We start from the raw sequence: 11,543 nt of genomic DNA, 5'->3' as shown, positions 1-11,543 counted from the left end.
ATATTTTAGAAAAATTTTGACAGAGTTTCCCCATATAAATGGACAAAACTCCCTGCCAACAGCCTCAATTTCAAGAAAATTAACCGCATGACAATATTTCCAAATATGATTTTAACATTTCTAAGCCATAATCAACTAAAATCATGCACTCAATTCACAATCACCCCATAAGATAAAGTAATCCCTCCCCCACACTTAAAATTCACAATGTTCTCATTGTGGAGGAATGTAAAAGAAACTAGTACTCCCCTATAAAGAAGTGGTGGTGCAATTTGAAGCCACGAACCTCACGAACATCCAAATTCTGTTCAAACTGAAACAAACGATACGAGGTAACATAAGTAGCACAAGATTATCCAAATAAAAAGGAAAACGTCAAGGTTTAAACAGAACAGAATAAAAGAAAAATAAAAAATAAAAGTTTGCAGAATTTCCAATCGGCAAAAGATCTTCATGGCTGCTCAGAGGTAGGATCCATGCTCTCCTCAGCTCCATGAGGATCATGAGATGTGCCAATATGTCCCTCTTCAGGGTGAGGAATCGGAGTAGGTGACCGGCAGATGTTGAAATGATCCTCCATCGCCCGAAGACGGCGATCATGTCTGTCTAATTGCTCCGTCATTCGTCGCTCCGTTTGATCGATGCCCTCCATGACCCTCGCCTCCATACAGCAAATAGCATTGAGAACTTCTTGCCATTTGGATCTGGTAGGTGGGGATGGTCGTGGAATGGGAGGAGGTAGAGCCTGCTGTGTCTCCATTTCTTGAGCTGCCGGTTCTGGGAGGGCTGAGCTGAGGTAGAAGCTTCTCCCACATCGCGAACCAGAGAAGCCCCAAAATCTGTAGGGATACCCAAGAACCGTAATACTGAAACATTGACCTCATCAACGACCTTGGTAGTGAGTGCTCTCTCAGCACCCAATGGAACCCCGAACTTCTCAAATAAATGAGAGAGGAGGCGAGGGAATCCGAAACAAGTTTCACCAGCTCGCATGCGTGTTGTAGTACGCATGTAGCTGATAATAATGCTGGTGAGAGGAATCCCTGCCAACTGCCGACCTATTCCATGCATCATCTTATCCAAAAAATATAGGTCGCTATTCCGGACTTCCCTTTTTCCACTCCTCTTAGGTACCACGTTAAAAGCAAAGAGATAGAAAATAAGGTGGTACCTAGGCTCAAATGAATCGGCATAAACGAGGAGTTTTTTCGAATTTTCTCGTTCACGGTATTGACCCTAAAGACGTGATATGGTTTCTCCCACTTGCCATGGATCACGCGCCTTGAATTCTTTGGTCAATTTCACATCCTCCCCCGAATCCTTGATCTGGAAATACTGCTCAATTGTCCCGCGATTGATGGCAATCCGCTTTCCTCTAACCCATGAGACAATGAGATTCCCACTGTGGCCTTGCTTTCCTTCCACATTGGCATAAAATTCTCGCACCAAATTGGGATAGTAATGCTTCGGCAATTTGAGTATATTCTCCCATCCAAACCGCTTGAATGCCATGGAGATCTTGTAGTGGTCATCCACCTCCGGTGCCAATTGCTTTTCAATAATGATCTCCTTGGCTAATCCTGCCTCGTACCACTGTTGGTTTTTGAGCGAAGTGAATCGCGTGGTATCATATTTCGGAGTTGGCTCCTCACAGCTAGTGGAAGCTCTCTTTCGTCATGAGCTGGGTGACGACTTGGGTGAGGGAGATTCTTCCACCGGTGACTCCTCAGGTATTAAAGGAGTACGTTCTTTACTTGAAGAAGGTGAAGGAGTGCGAATACAAGCCCGTCTTGTGCGAGCCATGGTGCCTATATCAAAAACAAAATCAAACGCACATTAGAAGAATTCTAAATCCCTTGAAAACACACGACCAATAATGTTAAAAAGTGATTTGGAAAAATTTTGACAGAGTTTTCCCTTAAAAAAGGACAAAACTCCCTGTCAACAATCACAATTAAAATCAAATAATCTTCTTAACATTTCTCAAATCCACTTTTAACATTTAGAATGCTTAGTTCCAAAAGAATATCACTACGCACATAATAAATCCAAACACTTGAGAGTTAAAGCCATTTACAAGAATGGAATAACATCTCAAAGTAAAATGGACTATTAAAGACAATGTGCTACAAAATCAGATTTTTAAACATTCTAGTAAAGCCTAATTTCCATCTATATTGCCAAAACATACACAATTCTCAATGTATAGCAACATTCCCAAAGAAACACATAACGCTCTGTTATGCTAAATACGTATTATTCTCAATTTGCATACACATGAGCTCTCATTCTTCAAAACAGATGCAATTATCTCAAGGAAACAAGAAATTTCAAGCCAAAAATTCAATGTGCCTAGCTTAATAATTGAGAAAAAATTATACAAGAAAATAGCACAATATGAACAAATTTCTCAATTCTGAGCATACAAGTATTTCTAATGACTTATAGTAGCACAATGTAGCACAATTATAGCATTAAAATCCAACATATATGCATTGCCCAAATATATAGAAAATACAAAAAAAATTAAGAATTATAAAATGAAAAATATGAAGGAAAGTTGAAAATTCTTACCTCAAGTGTGTAGGATGATGCTAGAGGAAGATAATGTTGCAAAAATGAAGAAGAAAACAACCCAAATTCGATCAAAAATTGAAGATTTCAGTTCGGCCCTCTTTGTGTTTGAACAATCAGAATCCCCTAATTTTGATGTTTTTGATACAAAAATGTTGAGGGTTTATGATCACAAGAGGTTTTGGGATGTTTTTATTGTGAAAGATTGGAGAATAAAAGGATGAAATGGAAGATTGGAAAAGTGAGGTAGGGTTTCGGTGAAAGAAAAGGAGAAGAAAGCTGGAAAATGAGGAACCGAGGCCGCGGTTCTGCTCTTATCGAGAACCGATCCGAGGTCGGATCGGTTCTGAAAGCCCTCAGATCCATTGGGCTCGGATCCGTCTTACCAGATGATCAGACATCACGACCAGTTCTGATTCGGATCAGACATCCGTCTTACCCAGTTCTGCTCTTATCTCTCTATTAGCTAGTTCCGCTTGTCCGTTGGCTTGATGATGGTACGGAACTGATGTCTTATGCCTGCACCCATATTTAAACAATAAGAAGTCAAGTTGTTTATTACAAAAATATTTTCCTTCATCACTAACTATGGCCTTTGGGATACCAAATCAGCAAAAAATGTTCTTTTTAAGAAATCGGAGGACAACTTTAGAGTCATTAGTAGGTGAAACGATTGCCTCTACCCATTTAGAAACAAAATCCACTGCTACTAAAATGTACTTATTATTAAAAGAACTAGGGAATAGTATAATGTCCCATAAATTTTTCCTTCCTTAAACAAATTCTTGAAATTAGGATAAAAAAAAGTTATTTAATTGAATTAAAAGTCCATCAAACTTAAAATCCGAGACTCAATTGGTTTCTTTTGAAATCAATAGGAAGGGAATCCGAACCTTATTAGTTACGGTATTTTGTGACTGTTTGAAAATTTATTTATGAACGGGATAATTTGGAATAAGTAGGAAGGATGTATTTCATATAAATAATTTGGGTGAAAAAATAGTAATAATAAATAAGAGGGGGGGTAGATAGTCCAATAACCAAATGGGTAATTTTGTTGCAATAGCAGCCGTGTACACATATGTATGCATATGTATATTAAGAATTATATACCTGCCTTGCTCCTAGTCCAAATATGGTTAGGCATTCGAGACATATGTAGGGATATAATAACCAAGGATATGGACGAATATTGGGAATGAATCAAGACAAGTACCGTAACATCAGTTCGGGTAAGGAAAAGGAAACCTAGTTCAAAAGGGTTTGTGATTAGGGTATGAGGAGCCGTCTTTCTTGTTTTTTTTCAGCAACCAACAGCGAGGAAAAGGGAGTGAGAGAGACGGCTGGAGTTCAAGAAAACTTGGGACCAAAGGAGGTGCACATACCAGGTGGTTACGCGAGTGTTTACGAGGTAAAATGCTTGTCTTATGAACTTAGTAAATGGCTATGAGTTTTGGGTACTTTGTAGAGGGAGAAAATGTGTGGACTGTGGGTCTCATCCTAACTACCGTGACTTGTGATTTAATACGTGGTTGTAAGGGGTTAAACTGGAAAAGGTTTGAGCATTTAATCCAGGGAGGAATAGCCTACAGGTTTTGACAGATTGTAGTGGCAAAAGTATAGAATCTGTTTGTGGCCTTAGAGGCTGAGATTTTTTATGAAATTTTGATATGTTATGGGCCTATATGTGTAGGATTTGTGTATAAAATTTCAGACCAAAATTCGAAGTATAGAAGGGTCTTTCGATTTCTGAATCAGAACTGGTCGTGTGTCGGCAGCATTTGCATGAGACTGGGTTGTATGTCAATAAAACGTTTTCTTAAGCATGATTTTTTGCAAGAACCTTGAACCAGTAACCTCCTAACATGAAAAAGATCAGATTTTAAAAGTTTGGGTAATTTTTGAAAAGGTTTCTTGAGTTTTCTCCAAGTGGGAAGAAGAAAAGAAAAAAAAAGGTTTTCTAATCTGTCAGGTTTCGTAGCAGATTTGGAAACTTGATTCTTGTGGGTTTAACCAACGAATTGAAGGCAATCTTCACCCAAGATTTAACCATATATTTGGGGTATTACTTGTAAAAGAACATTCTGGATGTTGGGGATATGAAACCTAGTTCTTAAAATTCATTTTTGCAAGGGTTCAGTGGTGAGTTCAAATCTGTCAAAAGAATTTGATTGTTAAATCTAATGGGTTATTGCTTTAGAACTTGGAAGAGCACTAAAACCTTAATTTTGGGAAGATTAATATCAGGTAGAGACTGGTTTAAATATCATGAGTAATAAGGAAGAGATTTTAATTGTTTAACTTAAAGATTAGGAATTATTCCAACAATGTATTATGAACAGAAAATATGGCAGGTGGAGTAACAAGAGATGATGAGCAAATTTTGCCAAGGCAAATGAGAAAATCTAGGGAAGTAGTCTTCATGGAAGTGGTAGAGTTTCGAGTCTAGTTCGCGGAGGTGTCTTTAGTTTCTGGTTTCAATGCGTATACCTGAAGTTAGGACCAAAACACTAGCAACTGGTTGAATCTGGAATTTTCGTAAGACGTAGTAGAAGCTATAAGTATCGCGGAATGAGACCAATTCAGTCCACACGAATTAAGAGTGTTTATTTATGGACAGTTGGATGATACTTTTGTATATTATTAGGGTCACACATAAGGGCTAGCTCAAGGGGTGGAAAAGTAAAAGAAGTTAGTCGAAATTGAGGTGAGTACTTCACACTATCCTTGTATTTGTAACAACGAACATTTATGAATTGGGACATTACTTTACTATATAAAAATTCGGATCATACATGCTATTTTGAATGGAATCTTGATCATGATATGCTTATTTTTTAATGTGTTGAATTAAAATGTTCTAATGTAATGGACCCACTTAATTACGATCATGACTAGACTCGGCAGGACCAAGCCCAACTACTATGATTATGAATTCGAATTCGAACTATGATCTTTCCCTAGTAGGGGTTAAACACTAGGCTGTGTACATAGAGACCGATGAAGGCATGATCCTCTAATTAAGTTAAAGCTTTTATTTAGTGATTGTTATGAATTCGAAATAGATGCATAATTGTGTTTGCAAATTTGCATACGACTCTATGGTCCTTTTGTAACAGTTGGAGCTATGAATATGAAGTACGAATTGTGTTGTGTTAGTGCTAAATTATATGTATATGTAACGTGTATGATCCGACAAGGATAGTAGGTAGTACTTGCTGAGCTTGCAAAAGCTCACCCCCTTTCTCATCCCATTTTGCAGACAACGATGGAGAATATGAGTTAGTGTTCGTGGAAGAAGAGGAAGAATAGATGGTCAATGGTTGGAGGTTGATATAGTGGTCAAGCTTATAAGTTTAGCAGCGGGGATTTATCTAGTGTATGGCACTTGACCATAAGTGGGCAAGTTTGACTTTTACTTTCATGATACGTTTACTCCTTATGCTAGTTGATGTTGAGCATGGTTTTATTGGATCTTTTCTTTTTTGTGAAAAAACATCTATCCCCGGTATTGTTTGCAAGGTTGAGTAGTAAAGTAAGATGCCTGGTGAGACTTCAATGGGAGTATACTTCTTGAGTTTCATGGCGTGTCGCATTCCAAATCAGGTGGTCGATTTGGGGCGTGACATTTAGTGGTATCAGAGGCCTAGGTTTAAGATCTCCAATGTTTTTGTGTTAGTTACTACTATGAGTTAAGCCAATAAGTGTAAGTCATTAATGAGCAACTTTGTGGTGTAGGGAGATAAGAAGATGTCGATTCCGGTGGAGTTTCTCAGCGTAATGGTGGAACAAAGGGTTCGTGAAAGGGAGGAGATTCAAAGGCTAACGAATGAATGCAATAGGCAAGTGGAGATTAACCACCAGCTACAAGATGAAAATAAGGATTTGAAACGTAAGTTGGTTGAAGCAGAGGATGGAAGGAATTTGTGGAAAAGAGGCTGCCTGGAGGTTACGAAGGTTGAGCAAATAGTAAGAAGGGAGATGAGAGGATTTCAAGATGAGATTGATCAAAATATGGCAGCTCAAGAAAGGCGGTTGATTCATGTGGAAGGAATGTTGGGGATGCTTTTGGAGCGCATTCCACCCCTTCCAGTCAACGTGGCTCAGGGTCATGAGAATGAAAGTGATGAGGAAGTGGATGAAGATCCTGAGGAAGAGCTGGTGGTGCAAGATGAAGAGGAATAAATACTAGTAGTGATTTTTTTTTTAGTTGAGAAAACATTCCTACTACTCTATATGTTTAGTGGTGAATCTTACCCCTAAATAGAAAAGTATTAGTTCGACTCTTGCTTAGTGGTGAGTAAGGCTTATTGCCACCCATTCTCTTGGTTAAACTGAGATAAATTATATTTGATTAACTTAACCTGTAACTCTGATTTCTTTCTTGCTCAATGGTTGTAATGCTATATTTCTTTTCCATTCCTTTTCGTATCTTGATTAAGCTTCACACACACACATATATATATATATATATCTGATAATAATAGTAAGGATAATAATAAAAAAAAGAAAAAAAATTTTTACTATAAAAATAAATTATAGAGTATATAACAAAAGCATGTGTGTAGGAATATGCCGCCTAGAAGAAGAGCGTGAAATCAGAACAGCAATAATCAACACCCCCTCAGGGTCAAGGCTCTAATTCAGCGGGTAATGCCACAACAAATGTGGAAGTGAACATACCTTCGGAGCTCATGCAAGTTATAACTAACCTAGCTACCATAGTCCAAAACCAAGCAAATTTAAATGCCAACTTGCAAAGGAATGGTAACCAACAAGGGAACTTTAATGCTCAGGGACCTATGGGGACCCATGTCTATTATGAGCGCATGAAAAAGGTTCATGTGCCTACCTTCGATGGAACACCTGACCTAGATAAGGCTGAGAAATGGATAGAGGAAGTTGAAAGCAATTTTACACTACTCAACGTGCCTGAAGGAATGAAACATTTGATTATTAAGCCTTTCCTAGTAGGAGACGCGAGCAAGTGGTGGACCGCAGTGGAACTAACCATTACCTCACCCATCACTTGGGCTCACTTTAGGGACCAGTTTATGGCTCATTTCTTTCCACCGGCGATTAGGATGCAGAGGATGCAGCAATTCGAAAATTTAAGACAAACGCCTGGAATGTCAGTAGTGGAGTATGCCCATAAATTTACGACCCTAGGTAGATTCCTCCCTACCATTTTAGCCGACGAGTCATTGAAGATGTTGAGGTACGAAAAAAGTTTACTGAGTGAAATTCAAGCGGGGATGGTGAATGCAGCTACTCCAAGTTATAGTGCTATGTACGAGGCTAGTTTGAGAGATGAAGCTGAGATAGTAAGGATTAAGGTGGTGAAGAGCCAAACGCCCAAGGCCTATTGATGTCATGGGAAACCCAAATAATCCAAGACAAAAAGGGGTGTTTAGACTTGTCAAGAGAGTTAAGGTGAATACCAAAGACATTTCTGGATCGGGCAAGGCAGTAGGCAGGGTTGCTAGAAATAACACTCCTATAGCTCCGGAATGTACCTCTGTCACAGACGTCATCCAGGAGAGTGTCGTTGGAAGACAGAAGCCTGCTTCAATTGCGGACAAGTGGGCCATCGTGCTAAAGATTGTCCAAAACCCCCAAGAGATGTGACCAAAGGACCTAAAGCCAGTGATGCTAGGCCAAAAGCTAATGCAAGAGTGCATGCGATGACTGACATGAAGATCGAGGGGATGGATGATGTGGTCACAGGTGCACTTTCTATAAACTCTGTCCCGCTTATGTGCTATTTGATTGTGGTGTATCTCATTCGTTTGTTTCAAAAAGATTCGTGAGATTGCTTAATATGGTACCAGAATGGTTGGACGACCCTTATCGTGTCTCTACACCTGGGAATAAAATTTTAGTTTCTCACATAAGATATAAGAGGTGTCAGATTGGTGTGGGAGGTAGAGAGTTTGACGCGGACCTAGTACAAATTGGCATGAATGACTTTGATGTAATTCTTGGGATGGATTAGTTAGCAAAGAATTTCGCGCAAATAGATTGTAGACATAAGAGGGTAAAATTCGCACTACCGGGAGAAGAAGAACTTGTCTATCAAGGGAATGTTAGGAAGGATAAAAATAAGCCCAGTAAATACTTATTAACATCCATACAAGCAATTAGAACCTTAAGAAAAGGGGCAAAGGGATACTTGGCGTATGTGATGGATAGCACTAGTGAAGTGCTACCTTTAGATAAAATCCCCATAATGAGGGAATTTCCTGACGTGTTTCCTGAGGATTTACCTGGGATTCCCCCCGGATCGAGAGATTGAGTTTGAGATTGATTTGATACCAGGAACTGAGCTAATTTCAAGGCCTCCATATAGAATGGCCCCAGCAGAACTGAGGGAACTAAAGGAACAATTATAGGAGCTACTAGATAAGAAGTTTATTCGGCCAAGTGTATCACCTTGGGGGGCACCAGTATTGTTCGTAAAGAAAAAGGATGGGACCTTACAATTGTGTATTGACTACAGGGAGTTGAATAAGATCACTATTAAAAATTAATACCCTCTTCCAAGAATTGATGACCTATTTGACCAGTTAAAGGGTGCTAGAGTCTTTTCAAAGATCAATTTGAGGTCTGGATACCATCAGTTGAAGATTAAAGAAGGGGATATAGCTAAGACTGCCTTTAGAACAAGGTATGGATACTATGAGTTTTTGGTTATGCTTTTTGGATTGACCAATGCACCAGCTGCTTTCATGGACCTAATGAATAGAGTTTTTAAGTCTCAGTTGGATCGATTTGTGGTGGTGTTCATCGACGATATATTGATCTACTCCCCAAGCGAAGAGGCTCATGAACAATACCTTAGAGAAGTTTTAGGCATCTTAAAGAGGGAGAGACTCTATGCCAAGTTCAGCAAATGTGAATTTTGGTTCCGAAGTGTGGCCTTCTTACGACATGTGATTTCAGAACAAGGGGTATCTGTGACGCCCCCACTTCTCCCAAGGGCGAACCCAAGGGTATCCGCGGAACGCCTGCCTAGCTCTCGCCAGGACTCGAGACAAATCAATTCAAACTTAACAATATATAACAATTTATACCAGTCTAATAAGGAAAAATCGCTTCCATAATCGAATATCCAAGTCTTGTACCACGTGTTCAAAATACATCCATTATCCAATTCTTACGTCAGGATCCAAAAGATACATCAATTCCCAAATATATACAATAGCCAAAATGTCTAGTCAATTACAATTGAAACCCTAATACAAAAGTACATCCAAAGGGTTCCAACGAGTTTCACTCCATCCATTCCTGTTAAGGAAAACAAATCTACGGGGTGAGCGAAACGCTCGTGAGGCCAAGAAAACACACATGCAAGCACGTTGTCCAAATAACAACCCCAATATTCAAGTAATTTACAATTCGAGCGAGAAAAATAAACAGAAACAATTCAAGGATATAGGAGCTCTCAGGAGCTATTTTCCTCTTGTTTCGCCACGGCTCGATCCGATACCCCCTCGTGATGACACTCCGTTATCCGGGTGGATATTTTATCCGTAGAAACTTCACTTATTACTTCCTCCGACCAACATTCCACCCTCTCGGATCCGAAACCAAACACGCACGAAAAAGGCGATACTCGTCGAGCATGCCACACGAGATCTCAAGAGATCAAGTTTTGATTTTTGAACACGCACGGAAAGGGCGATACTCCACGAGTATGCCGAACAAGATCTCAAAAGATCAAGTTGTGTTTTGTTACTCTCTTGGTTTATCAAACTTCTCGACCAAGCCCATGGCGGCTCGAGTTGCAAGATTGGTTAAGAGAATTGGGCGTCCCCATAAGTCGAGAAGGTTCACTCCACCCGACAACATGACACGCACGACATACACGACATGCATGGCAACACGACACGCACACGAAAACGGGTATATTTTAGTCGACGAGATTCACTCAATCGACTTTGAAAACCAAGTTAATACAAGTAAAGTTCAAGTAAAGGAGAGCGAGTGCGATAAAGTACACACTCGTCTCATCAAGTGATATTCACGTATATAAGCGGGTAAATCAAGTAAACACGACAAGTCATGCACTTGACACTCACCAATTCAAAAGTAATTGAGCGAGAAAATCTTTAGTTGTCCCCTCCGGGATTCTTTTCAAGACTCGCTTGAGCACTTGAAGCAATTAACAAGTATTTTTCACTCACAATCACGTATTAATCAAGAAAGGAGTTACGCTCATTTGGACTAGTCAATACCTCAAACCAAAAACCTTAGCCATTCAAAATAAAGGTTCAAAAGTGAGGTTTTATTAACACAAGAAAAACTGATTTCCTTCATGAAATCAAGTTTAAAGCGATCAATTATCACCAAGAAGGAGTAACAAGTTTTCAAATTTTCATTTTCTAAGAAATCAGCAAATTTCAGCTTTGCGCGTCAAATTTAGAAAAATCAGATCTTGCACTCAGTAGGTCCAAAATTATAAAACTTGGTACCGTTGGAAACCTCTTAGAAAGTACTAAAAGTTCTTAGAAGACACTTTTCCATGAATCTAAGTGGAAGGTATTCAAAAATGGGCATGAAGTTGCTGTTCCAGAACATTCAGAATTAAGCCGGGGTTGGTTTTTCGCTAACTTTGGAAATTCGGAAAAATTCACTCGTTGCAAACTAGCCCTTGAAATTTATAACTCAATTAGAGGTGTAAGTAAGGTTTAGGGCAGAACAAACGGATTGAAATTTGGAGTTTCGAGCACCGAGATACGGTAGCTCAAAGTTAGGAAAATTCAAGTCTGGTGAACAATTTCCAGATTTGAGTTTTCAAAATTGGAACCTCAGCTAAGAGTCAAAACGAACTTGGATTGGTATAAAATTTTGCAATATGTTACTCCTATATGAAAGGCATCTCTCTATTAAATTTAAGGGAAAAATACCTTCGGAAAGATAGTTAATTAATCATCCAATGTTCAGGAAAATTTCTAAAGCAACCTGTC

The sequence above is a fragment of the Coffea eugenioides genome, unplaced genomic scaffold (genome assembly GCF_003713205.1).
Source record: "Coffea eugenioides isolate CCC68of unplaced genomic scaffold, Ceug_1.0 ScVebR1_140;HRSCAF=586, whole genome shotgun sequence".
Taxonomy (NCBI): Eukaryota; Viridiplantae; Streptophyta; class Magnoliopsida; order Gentianales; family Rubiaceae; genus Coffea; species Coffea eugenioides.
This window is presented reverse-complemented; position numbering follows the sequence as displayed.